This window comes from Macrotis lagotis, chromosome 3 (genome assembly GCF_037893015.1).
Source record: "Macrotis lagotis isolate mMagLag1 chromosome 3, bilby.v1.9.chrom.fasta, whole genome shotgun sequence".
Taxonomy (NCBI): Eukaryota; Metazoa; Chordata; class Mammalia; order Peramelemorphia; family Peramelidae; genus Macrotis; species Macrotis lagotis.
This window is the reverse complement of record NC_133660.1, coordinates 273761962-273780969: the sequence shown is the minus strand read 5'-3', so window position 1 is coordinate 273780969 and position 19008 is coordinate 273761962. Positions and strand designations below refer to the sequence as shown.

General features: G+C 42.6%; 1 protein-coding gene across 5 annotated transcripts in view; it reads right to left on the bottom strand.

Moving 5' to 3' along the window:
- The window catches only part of LRRC56 (leucine rich repeat containing 56), a 74107-nt gene extending 68975 nt beyond the window's left edge, over nt 1-5132 (bottom strand). For 4 of the 5 annotated variants that reach the window (XM_074230706.1, XM_074230710.1, XM_074230709.1 and 1 more), the window contains exon 1: nt 5000-5132. The gene's annotated coding sequence lies outside the window, so the exon portion shown is untranslated. Of the gene's footprint in view, nt 1-4334; nt 4472-4999 lie in introns of those variants that run through there. The other variant, XM_074230707.1, reaches the window with a different exon arrangement.
- Between the last annotated feature and the right edge of the window lie 13876 nt (nt 5133-19008).

Below are 19008 nucleotides of genomic sequence, written 5' to 3'. Positions count from 1 at the left end.
AGGTCATCAGTCAGCTCCATAGAGGCAAGTCATATCCACCCACCCTGCCAACTTGGTGGTATTTAGAGGGGATCAAAGATTATAGATTTAATGCTAGAAGAGACTTCTTTAATGCCAATCTCTTATTAAAATATTTATTCCCCTCTTAATGAGTAGATCAAGAAAATTTAGTAAAGTGGCAAATCTTCCCAAGCTACCTCCTAGTTTAATGTTATTCCAATCAAAATCGCAGTAGACTTTTCCATAGAATTAAAGTTCTAACAAAATTCACAAGGAAAAGTAGACAAGAATATCGGGGAAAACCCTGACAAAAGAAAATTGGCAAAGGGGAACTACCAGAGAGCCCCAAAATGCCTGCCATCCTCAGGCTAAGGTTCACAGAACACTTTCCACTTCCACCCTTATTTGTATCTTACAGCAATTCTATGAGTGATATAGATGCTATTATGATCCTCAGTTTACAGATGAGAAAGCTGAGGCAGACACAGGTGATATGACTTACCCAGGGTCACTCAGCTAGGGTCCAGTGTTGGGTTTAGTATTCAGAAGAGCTAAATTTGAATCCTGTCCCACTTCCAAGCAAACAGGAAGATTGCTTTAGCAGCTGAGGGGATATATTGACCAGGGAAAAGACTTGAGGCATGGAGATTAATTAGTGAGCTATTGCAATAACATCCCAGGTGGCAATGTATGAGGGAACAGAGTCATAAAGGCAGATAGGTGAGGTGTGTGGGGATAATGGTTCAAGAATCAAGAAATATGCTGTTGACAGAGTGGGAAATGAGCAGCTTGAGGCCCAATTGGTTTCCAACTTCACCATTCAACTGCAACTGACCTCTCCATGTCCTGAAAAGCAAGAATTAAACCACTATCTGGCACTGGAAAAAGAGTGAAAAATAGCAGTCAATGGCACAATGTGAGAACCCCCAGAGCCCAATTAATACAAACTCTCCTTGTCTGTGAAGTTCCCACTTAAGAAACCATAGAGAATTGAGGATCATGCAAGAAAAACCTACTAGGTGGGTAGGGGGGGCAGTTGCAGCCACATGGCCCAACATAAAATAATGGGATCAGGGTGGGGTAGATGGGGGCAGGTCCTGACCACACAAGCTCAACTGATTCTAACTGCATCAGTGACAGAAATGGTGGCGGTTTTTGAAAACTGAAAGAAAAAGGAGCACAAGCTTGTTATTCAAGAAGAAAACAGGCCTTTATTAAATGTCTTATGGGTCCTAGGCACTGTGTAAAGTGTTTTTATAAACATCATCATTACTGAAAAAAATAAATGATTTTAATTCTAGAAAAGAGAACAGGATTTAGCAAAATAAAAATCAATGTCTTGAAAAGGAACAGATTGGAGTATCATTGTACCACAAGAAACCATGAGAGGTCAGATTCTGGAGAAGCATGGAAAGAGCTACAGGACCTGCTGCTGAGTGAAGGGAACAGAACATTGTATACATTAACCACCACACTGTGAGCTGATCAACTGTGATGGATGCAGCTCCTCTCTACGGTTCAGAGAACTAGGACAACCCTGGGAGACCTGTTATGGACGATGCCGTCTATATCCAAATGAAGAAAAACAACAGCCACAAAACCTTACAGAATCTGAATGAACACTATGTTCGCTTTTTAACAACTTTTTCTAATGATTTTCCTTCCTATCCCATGGTTTTCTTTCTTTTCACTTAGTCTTAATTTCTCATATAGAAAATGCCTAATCTGTAAATATGTTAAACAAAGATGTGTATGTTCAATGTTCACTAGACTCAGGGGAGGGGGCTGGCAAGGGAGGGTGGAAGGAAATTATGTAACTTATAAATATACATGTGAATGAATGTTGGAACAACTTTCATAGTATATAATTGGAAAAAATCAAAAAATTGTAAGATTTACAAAAAGATTGAGAAAAATCTTTTTTTTTTTGCAAGGTAATGGGGTCACACAGCTAGGTAATTAGTAAGTGTCTGAGGTCCAATGTGAACTCAGGACTGCCTGACTCCAGGGCTGTTGCTCCATTTATTGCGCCACCTAGCTGCCCTGAGAAAAATCTGTAGCAAACATACCCTAGAATGCATCATTTCTATTATTAATGTTAGACATTCCTCAATGAAGAAATAGGCCAAGTATAGGAACAAAGAATTCACAAAGAGGGATAATTCAAACTTCAATGGATCTCAGAAGATGCTAAAAATTTCCTAATAAATGAGAATGATGAAAATCTACACAATTTTAAAATAACATTGTACTCATGGTGAAAATAGCTCCCAAACCTATTCCTCCTCTCTTCTAGCCCTGAGACACGTCTGGTTCCCTCATTGTACCTGGCCTCTTCGACCACCCTTTCTGGCACTAGCTGCACTTTAATTTATAGCCACTTACTTGGTCATAGTGGGAGAGTCAGAATCTTCCTGGTTCCCCATGGCCTCTTTCCAGGCTCTCCCTCTACCACCATCACCAGCACCCTCTCTTCTGGTGGGTTTCATCCACTCAAAGATATCATCACCTAATCCCAGTCTTGAGGCCATTAGAATGGATCCTCCTCAGTGAATTCAGCACCAGACTCACAGTCTCTGTCTCTTGCCTATCTCCTGCCCTCACCCTAAGGGACTAGAGCACACACATTAATGTTTCCTCAAATGCTCCAATTTCCCATGAGTTTCTTTCCTCCATTTCACATACAGGTCACAAAAAGGCATATTCACAAGTGACTTCTTGTCTTTCTAGATGAGAGAATGAACTCTCTCCTCTCTGTCTGGCTACTGTCCAGCAGAGTTGTTCTATTTCCCACTTTAGGAGCTCCAACGTTTCTTTAATAGATCATAATTGTTGATTATTCCATTTCTCCCTGTGACTTATTGCTTCTCTAACTATCCTTTGTCCTCACCATAATCCTCCATCCTCCAGTCCTCTTCTCTCATCACCCTGAAGCCCTGGTTCACTCTCCTTCCTTCCCTACAACAATTCAGTTCAATGCTAGACCCTCCTCTCAGAATCTTGCCATATCTCAGTCCTGAAGGATACTCACTATCTGTTTCCTTTATTCTTATCCTGATGCTGAAAAGAACCAGAGGAAGTCTGAATTGGACTGCCTACAACTTTTATTATTAAATTTGATCTAGGCCCTTACTTCAGCAAAGCAGTCCTTTTAGTCTTCTGGGATCCTCCCCACAGAGGCCATTCCAAACCTTCCCTTTTTCTTTCCAGCTTTCCCCACTCTCACCCCTCTCTTCCCTCTCATCTGAAGGCTTTGACTTTACTGAGTAGAGAAGTCATTGGTCATGAGCCATCTCCTTTCCACCCATTTTATGTTCCTCTGTCATCAATGCCACCTCCTTCCGTCATGGCACTTGAAGAGGTGGCCTTTCTCCACTCCCAGGCACAGCCCCCATATAGCTGGGATTCCATTGCTTCCCACCTTCTCCAGCACACTGTCCCCTCAATTATCCTGGCATCTATCTTTAAGTCTCTCCTGTTATTCTCTGGCTCCTTCCCTGCTGCCTACAAAGATCCTCAAGAAAACCTCACTTGGGCTAACTGTCCATCAGTGCCTGTTTTGTGGCTGACCTCTGAGAAGGTCGTCTACAATTGATGCCTCCACTTTGTTTCCTCTCCCTCCTCTCAAATATCTGTGCTTCAGCTTCCAAATTCCTTTTCCCGAAACTCTCCAAAGTCACCAATGATCTCTTCCTAACTTCTTTTTTTTTTTAGGTTTTTTTTTTTGCAAGGCAAATGGGGTTAAGTGGCTTGCCCAAGGCCACACAGCTAGGGAATTATGAAGTGTTTGAGACTGGATTTGAACCCAGGTACTCCTGGCTCCAGGACTGGTGCTTTATCCACTGTGCCACCTAGCCGCCCCTCTTCATAACTTCTTAAGTTAATTTCCTGGTCTCTTGAAATCTGCCTGACTTCCCTGGAGTGTTTGACCTTGTTGATCATCTCAGTCATTAATGGCCAAGCATCGGCTATCTTTGCGGTGAGTGCTGATATTCCTCCCGGAGATTTAGATTTCTGGCTTTTGTGATACTCTTGTCTCCTCTGCTGGTTCATTAGTCAGTCAATATTCATTAACCATGAGGGTCTCCCAGGCCCAGTCCTGGACCCTTTCTTTCCTCTTGCCATGTACTCTCACTAGAGGATCTCTAAGCATTCCCAGATTTGTGTAAGCAGTCCTAATCCCCTCCTGAGCTGGTCCTCTATCATCAGCTCTATGTTGGGCATGTCCAACTGGATGTCCTAGAGACATTTTAAACTTACCAGAACCAAAACTGATCTTCCCACCTTCCCCATGCCCACCTCCATTCCCCCACTTTTCTTTTAAAAGACATTACCAGTTTGGTTTTATCCTGAGCTCACACCTGAGCACCATGGATGGCAAAGGGAAGCATTTGTGGGCACAGGAGAGTATCCGAGGAAGGCTACCAGGATGAAGAAGGGTCTGGAGTCCAACCTAGAAGACCCTGAGCACATGTTCCAAAGGAAGGCCTTGGAAGGAGAGGGAAGTTGTGTAGATAGATGGAAAGGACAGCCTGGGAAGGAAGACACAGTCTCCTGCTTGGGGCCAAAGGGCAGAGGGAAGGGGCAATGTGACAAGAGGCCTGAGGGAGGGCAGGCCAAACAGCTGAAGCGGGATAGCTGCTCAGAGTGAGAGGTGCTGCCCCGACCCCACCCCCCACCTCCTGCCTGAGAGGACTCAGAGCCTACAGCAACCCTGTCAGAATGCTGCGGCCTCAGGTCTCAGCCAGTCTCGGGTGCTCCCTGGGCCAGCCCCCGTGCTCCCTGGGCCAGCCCCCGTGCTCCCTGGGCCAGTCTCAGGTGCTCTCTGGGCCAGCCTCGGGGTGCTCTCTGGGCCAGCCCCTGTGCTCCCTGGGCCAGCCTCGGGGTGCTCTCTGGGCCAGCCCCTCTCGGACTCTCTGGAGGGGAGTCCCTCTGGGGGAATCTGTCTCTGTTGGGCTTCCCCAAGGGGCAGGGGTGGGAAAGGGCACGCCCGCCTTACCTCGGCCGCTTCAGCTCCTCTCACTGCCTGAGGCCCCCCCAAACCCCCAGACCTGGCCCTGCTTGGGCCACTCGGGCCTCAGCTGGGCCCCACAGGTAGCGCGTGGGACCTGTCCCCATGGCGACAGCTGGGCGGGGCGGGGCACCTACTTGAATATTCATGAGCGCCAGGCTCCGGCGGAAGTCCGTCACGCCCATCCCTAGTAACGGTTGCCCCGCCCCCCAATCCGGAGAGAGGAGGTGAGAAGAGACTAGACTGCCCACGCGGACCCTGGACGGGGAGAGCTTCGGAGAGGCCGCAGACCTCCAGCCAGACCCCTCAAATCCCAGCCGCCCCGACACTGGACTTCCAAACTCTGGGAGTTCGGGCCCTCCCGGTGGCCCCGCATCCCCGAGAGGCCTGAAGTAGTCTAGAACCCTAAGCGATGACGCCCCCTCAGACCACGAGCCCTGAGCCCCACTCCATGAGAGCCGAAGTCCTGGGCTCCCCATCTGAGCCCCTCTTCCCAGAGAACAGAAGCCCTAACACCCCCCCCCCCAGGGATGCTGTGGGCATTCCATGACCCAGGAGGGCAGACCAGGAACCCTGAGGGGCCCCCAGCCAGACTTAGGAGTGTTGTCCCTAAGACCAGGAACTCTGAGCCCTTCTCCCCCACCCCCCACGAGACTCTTACCTGTGCTGGTCCATCTCGGAGCCTCAGGCCTATCTCAAACTTCGCTTCCCCGAGCTACTCTGAGCCTGCCCACCCACTCCCCAACAAAACTCAGATGGACCTGGAACTCCAAGCCCCCTCCCCCTCCCCTCCCCACCCAGGAGACCACGAGCTCTGAGCAATCCTCCCCCCACCTGAAACAGAGGAGCCCCAAGTCCCCTCCCCCGACCTGGAGGGAGACTGAGGCGGTTCAGTCCTCCTCTCCTGGAGCCCTGGATTCCTGAGGTCCCGTCCTCCCAAGTTTACCCTCCTCCCTATCCCCCACTTGCTTCCAGGGGCCCCTACCTTTTGAGATTTAGAAGCTCTGAGGCCTCCCCTGCTCTAAACTCAGAAACCCTAAGGCCTCCTTCTCATTCCTCGACTTGGGGCCCTGAACCAGACCCTCTGCAGCTTCACCCCCCCCAAAGACTTAGTGGGTTCCTTTTCATCCACAAGACCAGAGTCCCTGATCTTCACACTTCCTCAGGATCTCTGATCATTATACATTCCCCCATTTCCTCCTTGTCCCCTGCCCCAAATTGAAGGATTCTGAACCCCCCCAACAAGAGCCTTAGGAACTCTGAGGAATTCCCTGCCCCCCAGAGGGGGGAGAAATCTAGAGACATGAACACAACTGAAACTAGGAATCCTGAGGCCAGGAACTTGCAGCATCCAACCTCCCCCCCCAACTGAAGTCAAGAACCCAGAAGCTCCCTCTCCCCTAATCGGAAGGCCAGAGCCTGCCTTGCCCTTGGAGACTCAGACTCCAGCCTCCCCCCAACCCGAGACAAGAGTTCAGAACTCCCCCGCCTTGCCCAGGAGCCCCTACCTGAGTCAGAGAATCCCTCCGCAGAGGATGATGAGTGCTGATCCCTTGTCCCACTGTGAGACTCAAGACCCCTGATAGATGCATGGGCATATGAGGTGGACCCCAGCAGCTCCAACAGGGAGTCACCATCTCCCTTCAATGCTGTCACTGGAGGCCTCACCTGAGACTCTAGAGTTCTGAGCCTCCCTCCCTAGGGGTCTGCCCAGGTGACCTGACCCCTCCCCTCCTGTGTGAGGCATTAGAGGTTCACTCACTGGAAACGGGGAGCCCTGACCCCTCCCTTCCAGGCCTGGAGCCTTGAGCCTCCCCCTGACATATAGGAGCTCCAAGCTCTTCTCCCCATAGACGAGGACCTTGGATCTCTGCCATCAATGGTAAGGCTCCAAACCTGTGGATTGGTTGTTCAGTCATGTCCATGATCCCATTAGGGGCTTTCTGGGCAGAGATACCTCAGGGGTTTGCTATGTCCAGGTCATTTTACTGAGGCAAACAGGGTGAGGTGACTTATCCAAGGTGATGCAATTAGAAGTGTCTGAGGTTGGATTTGAACTTAGGAAGATGTCTCCTGACTCCAGGCCCAGCATGCTTTGCACTGTGATGCCACCTAGTGGTCCTAAGCCTCCATGAAACGATATTCTGCTTCCTTCTTGCACCTCAAGCACTGATCCTCCCCCGGAATGATTCTCCCAACCCTACCCAAATGGAATCTTCAAGGCCTGTATCATTTGTCCCCAAAGTTCAGATGGCATAGCTGAGTCCCTCCTTCCTCCAGATCCCTGTCCCAAAGGATAACGTGCCCATTGTCCGGGCCATAAAAGAATGACTGGAGTCCAGGTTAGGGTCTAGTCCCAGGCTTCTCAGGACAGTCAATAACCATTTATTAAAAGTTTACTGGATGTTAGATCCTGAATGAAGTGCTAGGGAGACAGTAGCCAAGGAACTATGTACAATATGGAGCTAGATCCAGGCAAACAGATTAACAGGGCCAAGTCACTTACTGGAGTGAGGAGCTGAGCTGGGAAGCCCTCAGTGAATGTGAGGAGGAAGAATGGGGCACACAGCCAGTGCAAATACCTGGCTTCTGGACTTAGCTGGTAAGGTGAGATTTCAGTCATTAAAAAACACTATGCATGACCTTTAAGTCCATGGGAATTCTGATGAAGTCCTCAGAGGAAAAGAGAAGGAAGCCCAGGAGAGAGAGCCCTCTGGGACACTAGAGTTTAGGGGGGATGACTTGGGTAAAGAGTCAGCAAAGAAGACAGACAAGAAATAGGAGTAGCAACAAACACTGGTCTAAGTAACCATTTTGCAACCATCTCATTTCATCCTCATAAGAGACCTGGGAGACGCCATTATTCCCATTAGATAGATGAGGAAATTGAAGCAGGCAAGGGTTAAGTGACTTGTCCAGGGTCACTGAACTAGGAAGTGTCCAGGGTCAACCAGCTAGAAAGTATCTGAGGCTGAATTTGAATTCTGGTTTCCTGACTACATGTCTATCTCAGCAGAGCAGTTACAAAAGCCTAGAGAGGAAAGGGTGGCCAAAAGTATCAAAAAGAGGATGAGGTTGAAGAAAAGGTCATCAGAAAGCTGAGAGACAGGATGCAGCTAACTTCTTGAAATCTCTTGAGTTCAAGGCTGTTAAGACCTACCTTGTCTGCACTCCACCCCCAAGAGTTTGAAGGCAAAGATATGGTCCAGAGCTGGGTAGTCCAGATTCCTGACATAACCCATCCTTGTTCTCACAGAGGCCAGAAGGTATGGTTAACCTGAGCCATCCCTGCTTTCCCAGTCAGGGACCTGAGGGCAGGACTGCCATGATGATCTGACTCTGGGTCCCTCTGGGTTCCCCATCCTCGAGGACCCTATGGGCAAGGATATGACCCAGGTCACTTCCTCCCTAGAGATCTGTGGTCTGAGGGCAGGGCTGCCAAGAGTCAGCTCTCATTCTGGTGGACTAACCCTGAGTGAAGATGAGGTTCTTTCACTGGGTACAAAGGGATTCAAAAACCATTTGGTCTTGAGTACTTGACTTTTGTTTTTTCCTTTGTCCTACATAAAGGGGATAGCACACAAAACTTTCTGAGTTTTGAAAGATGCAGAGGATGCTCTTGTTTTCCCATTTCATCATTTCGGAATCTGAGTTCCAGAGCCAGGGGAGCAAGAACTGACCTTTGGAAGCCCAGCTGGTCCAGTCCTTTGCTTGGGACTTGATGGCATCAAATTTCCTGCTAGCCCAGAGACCAAGGTGGCCAAGGGAAGAGGCTGCTCCACAGGATTAGACAGAATAGAGCTACATATTTGAGATTAGCTGGGCTCCTAGTCACTAACTCTCTCGAATGAGGGAACAACCTGTTGAGTCTTAGATCAAAAGGAAAAAAGAGAGCCCAGTTCAAAGTCTCCAGCTGCTAACTCAAGGATGCTCCACATGGATATTCCCAGGAATGAGGTGCAGCAAAAGGTTCCACCAAAACAACTAGCTAACTCAGACACAGAAGATGAAGACAAATTGTATGACTACAGAAATGGAAGAGACAAAGGATGCTCTAGGCACACCAGCGAGCCAAGCCCTTGATTGGGATCCAAGAGCTCAGAAGAGACAAGAAGGGATATCGAACCATCAAGCTTTACTCACCTACTAGGGACCAGGCACTAAAGCCAGGCATCCAGGGCACAAATATAACAATTCAATAGGTCCTGCCCTCCAGGAGCTTTCATTCCACAAAGAACCTGGTGTGTTTATAAAAACAAAATAAATGGAGGATGAATTGTTGCTAGTTGAGGGATTAAGATTGGGGAGGGAGGATGCTTTAATTGATTCTTGAAGAAACTCGGGAATTCTGAGAGGCAGTGATAGAAGGAAATTCATTTTAGGACTGGGGGGGGGTATCACTTGTGAGGAACACCAAGGTCATCACCTGGGCTGGTCCAGGCAGAGATAGCACAGGGAAGGGGGGGGGGGGGGGAGACAGGGACATAGAGAGAAGAGGGAGAAAAGGAGAAGAGAGAGAGAAAAGGAGAGGGGAGAGAGGAGAAACAGAGGAGAGGGGGAAGAGAGCATCACCAAGCCTGAAAGAATATACATGCAATATTCCCAGAGGAGGAATTCCTACCTCTCTGCAAAGGATGGGTTGGAAGGATGGGGGGGGAGGTCTTCTCCTTCGGTCTCTTCTTCAGGAGGAGAGAAAAAAGAGAGGAGTGGAGAGAGGAGAGACAGAGAGGGAAAGGGAGGGAGGAGAAAGAGACACAGTGACCAAAGAAAAGAAAAAAAGAGAGAAAGAGAGAGAGAGAGAGAGAGAGAGAGAGGCTAAGGTGGTGAAGGATTTAAAAGTTTGATGAGAGGCAATAGGGGTGTCACTGGTGTTTAATGATTGCTTTGGAAAAGGCACCTTGAACCACCATAAACTACAAAATATACACTAACTCCTGGTAAATATAATTTCTCAAAACTATGTCATGGTAAAAAGATTGATTTCTTTAGAGAGTCCTCAGTCTTCATGTATCAGTCACTTTATCAACTTAGTAAGAAATGAAGACACCTAGGTATCTCCTCTATGTTACTTACAAACTCAGAAGGACAATGATCAGGATGCTGGGAGACTGGTCCTGCCAGGAAGAGATGAGATCAGATAGTATTGGACAAGGAAGAGAGTCTTTGAGGAGCAGTTTGGGCAACTTAATATTACACAGTTTTCATGGTCAGGTCACAAAGGAGGCTAATAGTTTTCCCTATTCTCCGTTTTTGCATAAAAGTTCAACTCTTTTCAGTTCAAGTGTGGTAACTTCTTAGAGAATAAAACCTAAAAATATCTAACCTATATTTTCTATCATTTTATTTTAACCCTATATTTTAAAGGTTTTACAGTTTTAGAGTTCAGAATTCATAACCCAACATAAAAATAATTCCAGTAATTTTTAAAATTTGAGAAGGGAAAGAGATACCTTAGGGGAAAAATAATTAATCTAGGGATATAAGTAATCTTAACAGTTAAAATGAACAATGATGATTACATGAAACTGAAAATTTTTGTACCAGCAAAGTAGATGCTGCTAAAATTAGAAAGGACTTCTTTTATGTTTTTCTTATGTTTGCCTTCCTTGGTTCTAGTTCTTCTTTCACAGCTTGAGTAATGTTAAATGCAAGTTTACATGTACAGCCTATATCAGATGGTTTTCGGCCATGGTCAGTGGAGTGGGAAGGGATAGGGATGGAAAAATGTGTGCTTTAAGATGAATGTTGAAAAACATCTTTGCATGTAATTGGAAAATTAAAAGGAAAGAAATTAAAATTAGAAGGGATCATTTGGGGGAAAAAAGTCTTCCCATCTCTCTAATAAAGGTGTAATATCAGGATGAATTGATACAATACACAAACCAGTATCTCAGGTACATGGTTAAATGATGAGTTGACAGTTCTCAAATGAAGAAACAAATTGTCAATAACCATATGAAAAAATGCCACAAGTCTCTAATAAGAGAAATGCAAATGGAAACAACTTGGAGCAGTTTCCTTCTCACCAGGATCAGATTGGCAAGATGTGATCAGACAGTGACATTTGGTGGAGGCCCTATGGGAGGACAGGACACACCCATGCCCTGATGGAGCTGTGACCTGATTCAATTAAGGGTGTACACACCTTATGACTCAGTGATACTGTTAGTGGGTGGTGAAGGAGGTGAAGGACACAAGGGAAAAACTGCTTGTATAATTGGAATATTTGGAGCAGCCCTTTTGTTATAGCAAAGAACTAGAAACAAAAGAGAACTAATGAATGAAAAAGCATTCATAAAAGCATACTATGTGCCAATCCCTGGGGATGCAAATACCAAACTAGAAAGCCCCCACCCTCAGGCAGCTTACAGTCTATTGGGAAAAGGCTGAATAAATTGCACTATAAAAAATGAAGGGCACTGATTCAGAGAAAGTCGGGACGATTCATATGAAATGATGCAGTGTGAACAGAGCAGAACCAGGAGAACAATTTACACGGTGATAACACAATTGTATCGAGGGAAAGCAACTTTGAAGAACTGTAGTCCAACAATCAGACTTAAAAGACTGATGGTGAAAGCCATTTCTCCCTTGCTGGCAGAGAAGTGTTGGGCTAGAGATGTGAGCTGGGATGGGCATTCTCAAACTTGACTCATGCAGTGATTTGTTGGGTTGTATATATCCTACTAGGGAGGTTGGGCAGGGCAGAGTGGACAGTGAATGACTACTCAGACATACGAAAACAGCAGAATCGATACTTTTTGTGGGGTTTTGGGGATTAATTGCTGCTATTTATTTCTACATCAATATTTCTCTTGGGATTCCTTCCCTTCTTCCAGAAAAGCCTTGGTATCATAAAAAAACTACTTTAAAGAAAAAGATAAAGAGAAAAAATAAACAAAACTGGTCCTTGCATCACCAAGCCTGAAAGAATATACATGCAATATTCCCAGAGGAGGAATTCCTACCTCTCTGCAAAGGATGGGTTGGAAGGATGGGGGGGAGGTCTTCTCCTTGGGTCTCTTCTTCAGGACTAACTTGTTTTCTGTAACACTGTAACATGCCCCTTGGACTGTTTTGTGATCTCTTGGCTTCACTCAGCATTACTTCTCTTTTGTTCACTTGTTTTGCAAGGCAATAGGGTTAAGTGATTTGCCCAAGGCCACACAGATAATTATTAAGTATCTGAGGCTGGATTTGAACTCAGGTCCTCCTGACTCTAGGGCTGGTGTTCTATCCACTGTGCCACCTAGCCTCCCGTTCTGCATTAGTTCTTCACATGGATCTGTCCACATGCAGTGGCTACAGCACTGAAGTAAGGCAAACTCAAATTCAAATTGAGTCTCAGATACTTCCTAGGTATGTGGCACTGGGCACATCATTTAATCTCTGCTTCAGTTTCCTCACCTGTAAAATGAAATTTATAAGCACCTCCCCCCCAGGATTGTTGCGACGATCCAAATAGATACATTTTGTAACATGCCTAACACACATAGTAGGTGCTATAGAAATGGTTATTATTATTAACTACGTTCCATTGTTTCTTACATCATAGTAAATGCTCTATTCAATTTATGTAATAACATAATAACTAACACTTATACAGCACTTTAAAATACTGTACAAAGTGTTTTAAACATAATTTGTTGATCCCACCCCAAAAGTATCCCCATTGGAAGGCAGATACTATTTTCCCACTTTGCAGATGAGGAACCTGAGACTGACAGAAGTTAAGTAGCTTGTCCAGAGTTACTTAGATCTTCCTAGCTCCAGGCCCAACACTATTTATTGCATCAACTATTTAATCATTTCCCAAATGATTTCTTCTTATCAATGACCTCCTTGGAATAGAGGCCTAGTAAAAGAATTTCTGTTTCAAAGGGCATAGAGATTTTAACCACTTTGTTTGCATAATTACAAAATATTTTTCAAAATCGTTATATTGATTCATAGCTCCACCAACCATAATTTTGCTGCTTCCCATCCATTTTTGACTATTTCCATCTTTAGTCACCTTTGTTCATATGACTAACTAAAAATGAAACATTGATTTTCATTTCATTATTATTAACATCCTTTCATATAGTTATTGATAAGCTGCATATTTTCTTTTGAGAATTGTTTGTTCATATCCTTTGTTCATTTATGCTGAAGAAGGGATTTTGTTCTTATATATCTGTATATCTAGCTGGGGATGAACATTAATTAATCCTATATATTGAATATCAAATCCTTATCAGAGAAATTTGATACAGACTTTCCTTTATTTATCCACTCTCTTTCTTGTCCTACACACATCCATTTACTTCATATAGGAGCTGTTTAGTTCCATGAAATCAGAATGATCTATTTTATCTTGTGTAATTTCTGCTATTTCTTCTTTTGTTAAGAAAACAGCTACCCACTGATCTTGTTATCTCGTATACTTTCTGTTTCTTCCTTAAGGATATGATTTCTCTCTCATCACACTCATTTTGGATCAATGTACAACATGGAAACAAAGTAAAGACTGACAGAATGCCTTCTGTGGGGGGGGGAGTAAGATTAGGGAAAAATTGTAAAACTCAAATAAAATCTTTAATAAAAAAAAAGAAAAAAGGAAAAAAAGAAAACAGCTACTCATACTGAGAAAAGAATATGAATAGAGGGCATTTATTACATGCCTACAGTATGCCAGGAACTCTGTTGAGCTCTTTACAAATATTTTTTTATCTGAATCACAGCCTTGGGATATGAAAACTTTGATGATCATCATTTTATAAATGAGGAAGCTGGTATAGACAGGGATTAAGTAACTTTCCCAGATTACACAGCTAGAAGTGTGTGAGACAGGGTTTGAACTCAGGCCTTCCTGACTTCAGACTCAGGGCTCTATCCACTAGACTATCTCTAATGAGGTATTAAGTGTATATGTATAATATGTAATTATATGTATTGAGAAAGTTTAATAAGTATTTCAAACTATATGGCTGGTAATAAATCTGATTTCTTTTTGCTGTAAGAAACGTTATCTCCCCCTATGTTACGTACAAACTCAGAAGACAAAAGATTGGAAAAGTCAGAAAACTTGTCCTACTCATACTATACTTGGAAAAATAACAATTCATTCTTATTTAGACCAGATAGTATTGTGTAAGGAACGTTACCATAAGGGCCTCCACCCAGAAGTTTCTTGGTAAATTTTTCTTAGAGAACAAATTTCAAGTCTAACCTATATTTTCTGTTGTTTTAAGATTATATATACATATATATATATATATATTTATATAGACATATATAGACATTAACATATATACAGCTTCTCTTCCCATTTTTATGGTTATGTTCTTTAATATTAAGTTCACACGTCCATTTTGAATTTATTGGAATATGGTATATGATGTCAGCCTAAGTCTTAATTTCTCCCAGAATGCTTTTTAGTTTTTGCAGGTTTTTATTAAATAGGAAAGTCTTTCTAATACAATTTATGTTTTCAGGTGGATTGTTGATTTCCATTGTTCCTAATTCTCCTTTGTCTAATTGTTCAATTGAACTAGCTCTTCATTTTTATATATCTTTATTAATCTAGTTAATGGTCCAATGCATTAAATTGACAAGAACATCAATAGTTCTGAGTGCCACATTTTCTTCCCTCCCTCTTTTCCTCCACTCCCACAGTAGAAAGCAATCTGATATAGGTTATCACAATCATGTGAAAACATATTTCCATACTGCATGTTATAAAAGAAAAAACCATGTAGCTCTCTTTTTTACCCCCAACAATATTGATGCTTTATAACAGAGTTCAAGGTTTGGAAGTGCTGTTCCCCCTTTTTCATCATTTCATTTTATGTATTCTAGATTTTATTTTTCTCAATAAAATGAGTAATTTTATCAAATTCATTAAAGTTTCTCTTTGATAGTTTGGCATAGCAATAAAATACTATTATAGTTTTTACTCTATTGGCATGACCCAGCTATGAGAACTAAATATTGCTCCTGCTATTTGTCATATTTCTTTTAGGACTATCTTTAGAATCTATCCAAGTTTTTTGTATGCTTTGGCAGACTGACCCCCAGACACTCTATGGATTTTGTAGTTATTTTGAATATTTTCTTTCTCTTATTGCCTCTTGCATTCTGTCATGTAGAAATGTTCATTTTTATGGATTTTTATTTTATAGTCTACCTTGTTGAATGAATTGTCTCAATATCAAGCTTATTCTCTAGAATTTTCTAAGTAAATCGTCATGTCATCAGCATCTTTACCTATCTTTTACACTTTGAATTTCTTATTCTTATTGCTACCATTTCTAGATCAAATAATAGAACCTCCTTGTTTTACTTCTGTATTTACTAGAAAAGGTTCCCCCCAAAATTTTAATGAACATTTTTAAGATTTTGAGTTTCAAATTCTATCCCTCCTTTTCTCCCTCCCCATCCCCCTCCTAAGACAGTAAACAATCAGATATAGGTTATACCTGTATAATTCTGTAAAACATTTCCATTTTAATCACTTTGTAAAGAAGACTTGAATAAAAGAAAAAATGAAAATGAAAAATAGCCTGCTTCAGTTTGTATTCAATCCAATCGATATCAGTTTTTCTCTGAAGGTGGATAGTAGGCTTCATCAGGAGTTCTTGAAGATTGTTCTGCATCATTTTATTGCTGAGAAGGGCTAAGTCATTCATAGTTGTTCATTGTACCATATTGCTGGGGCAACTTGGTGGCACAATGGGTAGAGAGCACTGGCTCTGGAGTCAGGAGGATCGGAGTTCAAATGTGGCCTCAGACACAATAATTACCCCCGCCCCAAACACTGTACCATTTGCTCTTACTGTGTACAATGTTGCAATGTTCTGCTGGTCTGTTCACTTCTTTATGCATCAGTTCATGTAAGTCATTTCTTATAGCACATTAATATTCCATTACAATCATACAGCTTGTTCCACCAATCTACAATTGATAGACATCCCTTTGATTTCCAAATCTAAGCTACCACAAAAAGAGCTATTAATATTTTTGTACAAATAGGTCCAAAGCAATGGTATTGTTGGGACAAAAGATATGCAGAGTTTGGGGCCTGGTTCCAATTCTCTCTCCAGAATGATGAGCTCAGTTCTTTTTTTATTTCTTTATTAAATATTTTATTTCTTTTGAGTTTTACAATTTTTCCCCTAATCTTACTTCCCTCCCCCCACCCCCCACAGAAGGTAATTTGCTAGTTTTTACATTGTTTCCATATACATCGATCCAAATTGAGTGTGATGAGAGAGAAATCATATCCTTAAGGAAGAAACAAAGTATAAGAGAGAGAGCAAGATCAGACAATAAGATATCAGGTTTTTTCCCCCCCTAAATTAAAGGTATTAGTCCTTGGTCTTTGTTCAAACTCCACAGTTTTTTCTCTGGATACAGAAGGGATTCTCCATCACAGACAGCCCAAAATTGTCCCCGATGGTTGCACTGATGGAATGAACGAGTCCATCAAGGTTGATCATCACCCCCATGTTGCTGTTAGGGTGTACAGTGTTTTTCTGGTTCTGCTCATCTCACTCAGCATCAGTTCATGCAAATCTTTCCAGGCTTCCCTGAATTCCCATCCCTCCTGGTTTCTAATATATATTCGAATATATAGAACAATAGCGTTACATGACATACATAGACCACAGTTTGTTCAGCCATTTCCCCAATTAAAGGACATTCTATGCCAACATAAACAGGGCTGCTATGAATATTTTTGTACAAGTGATATTTTTGTCCTTTTTCATCATCTCTTCAAGGTATAGACCCAGTCGTGGTGTTGCTGGATCAAAGGGGATGCACAGTGGATAGAGTACTGGCCCTGGAGTCAGGAGGACCTGAGTTCAAATCCATTCTCAGACACTTAATAATTTCCTAACTCTGTGGTCTTGAGCACACCACTTAACCTCATTGATTTGCAAATATATATATATATATATATATTTTTTTTTTCTAGACAAAAAAATCATTTCAACAGTTATAGGTAAAGTGGATTAGAGAAGGGAGAGATGAGACAGACAAATTGCAATAATAAAAGGGATTGTTTGAGAGAAACCCGATGAGATTTGTATAAATAGATTCAGAGTGAACCAAGTAGAACCAGGAAAAGTATACAAGAAAATGAATCCCTTTGAATGACTTCAGAACATTAATGAATGCAGTGACCATCCATGATTCCAGAATAGTGATGAGTACAACATGTGGAATGAAGCATACATTTTTAATCATGGTCAATCTGGAAATCTGTTTTGCTTGACTGTTATCTTTTTTTTGTTTGTTTTGCTTTGTTTTTTAATTTAAGTCCATGGGGTTAAGAGTGATTTGCCCAAAGTCACACAGCTAGACAATTTTTAAGTGTTTGAGACCAGATTTGAATTCAGGTCCTCCTGACTCCAGGACTGGTGCTCTCTCCACTGTACCACCTAGCTGCCCCCTATGTTATCTTTTTAAAACTATATTTTTAAAAAACTATATTTTTAAACTATATTTTAAACTGTGTGTGCGCGCGCATGTGCATGCGTGAGAGAGAGAGAGAGAAAGAGAGAGAGATTTCTATGTACACAGCACAACATAGAAAAGGATTCAAAATAAAACCATGAATTTCCATTTCATACTGCTTGCTTTTTTGAGAAAAACTATGCAATTAAACACCACACATCATTTATAAAGCTATTCAGTTTTCTGTGCTTCTTTCTACAATTTCTTTTGTTCTTTGGTAGGCACTTTTCCCCTCTCCCTGCTCACTCTGTCCTAGAGAAGCCTACCATTAGATATGTATATGGACATGTCAAACTTTATCATACATCCATTTATCAGTTCTCTGCAGGTGGATAGCATCTTTCTTCAAAGGGCCTTTGTAGTTGATTTGAGTATAACACTTAAAATGACTTAGTTGCTTATCACCAGCGCCATCACTGTCATCATCTTTGTGTCATCACCATCATCCCTCTCCTGGTAGGAAGGCAAGAATGTGGGATTTATGAGCTCATCTTCATATTGCATTTGGGCGACTTAGGGTGGCAAAGGGGTCCAATTATCTTCACTTTCACTTTTACTGTTCTCTGTATCACTGGAAGTTGAGACAGAAGGATGTTTGGTCCAGATTGAGCCTGAAGGGATCAATTCATTGTTTTCAAGTTGGCTCCTTAATCCTCTCTCTTTCTGCAGATCTCTCTGACTTCTGTTCTGTTCTTCTGACTTTTCTGTTCTTCTCCACAGCTGTTCTTTGGGTTTGCTCAAGCATGACTTCAAATCAAATGTCTCAGCTTTTCTTTCTAAAGCTGGTAAAACTTGCAGTAGAAGCCAGCTCCCAGATACCGGACATGTCAGTGCCATCACTCAACACAGGCACAGACTCAGACCCTGATGCACTCACCCATCTCTACCTACATGTGTTTTTAATACCATAATCTCTATAATATTCCAAGAGCATATTTGGATATTCCTTAATTAATAAAATTAAAAGTTCTTTCTCATTAAGTTAGCAGTTACCCTGAGTCCCTCCAATTTATTAGAAATTATTGATTTACAAGTAAATGTCCATCAATTGGGGAATGGCTTAACAAACTGAGGTATATGTATGTCATGGAACACTATTGTTCTATTAGAAACCAGGAGGGAGAGGAATTCAGGGAAGCCTGGAGGGATTTGCATGAACTGATGCTGAGTGAGATGAGCAGAACCAGAAAAACACTGTACACCCTAACAGCAACATAGGAGTGATGTTCAACCTTGAAGGACTTGATCATTCCATCAGTGCAACAATCAGGGACAAATTGGGGCTGTTTGCAATGGAGAATACCATCTGTATCCAGAGAAAGAACTGTGGAGTTTGAACAAAGACCAAGGACTATTACCTTTAATTTAGGGGGAAAAAACCATTATCTTATTATGTAATTTTTCTATCTCTCATAATTTTTCTTCCTTAAGGATATGATTTTTCTCTCATCACATTCAATTTGGATCAATGTATACCACAGAAACAATGAAAGACT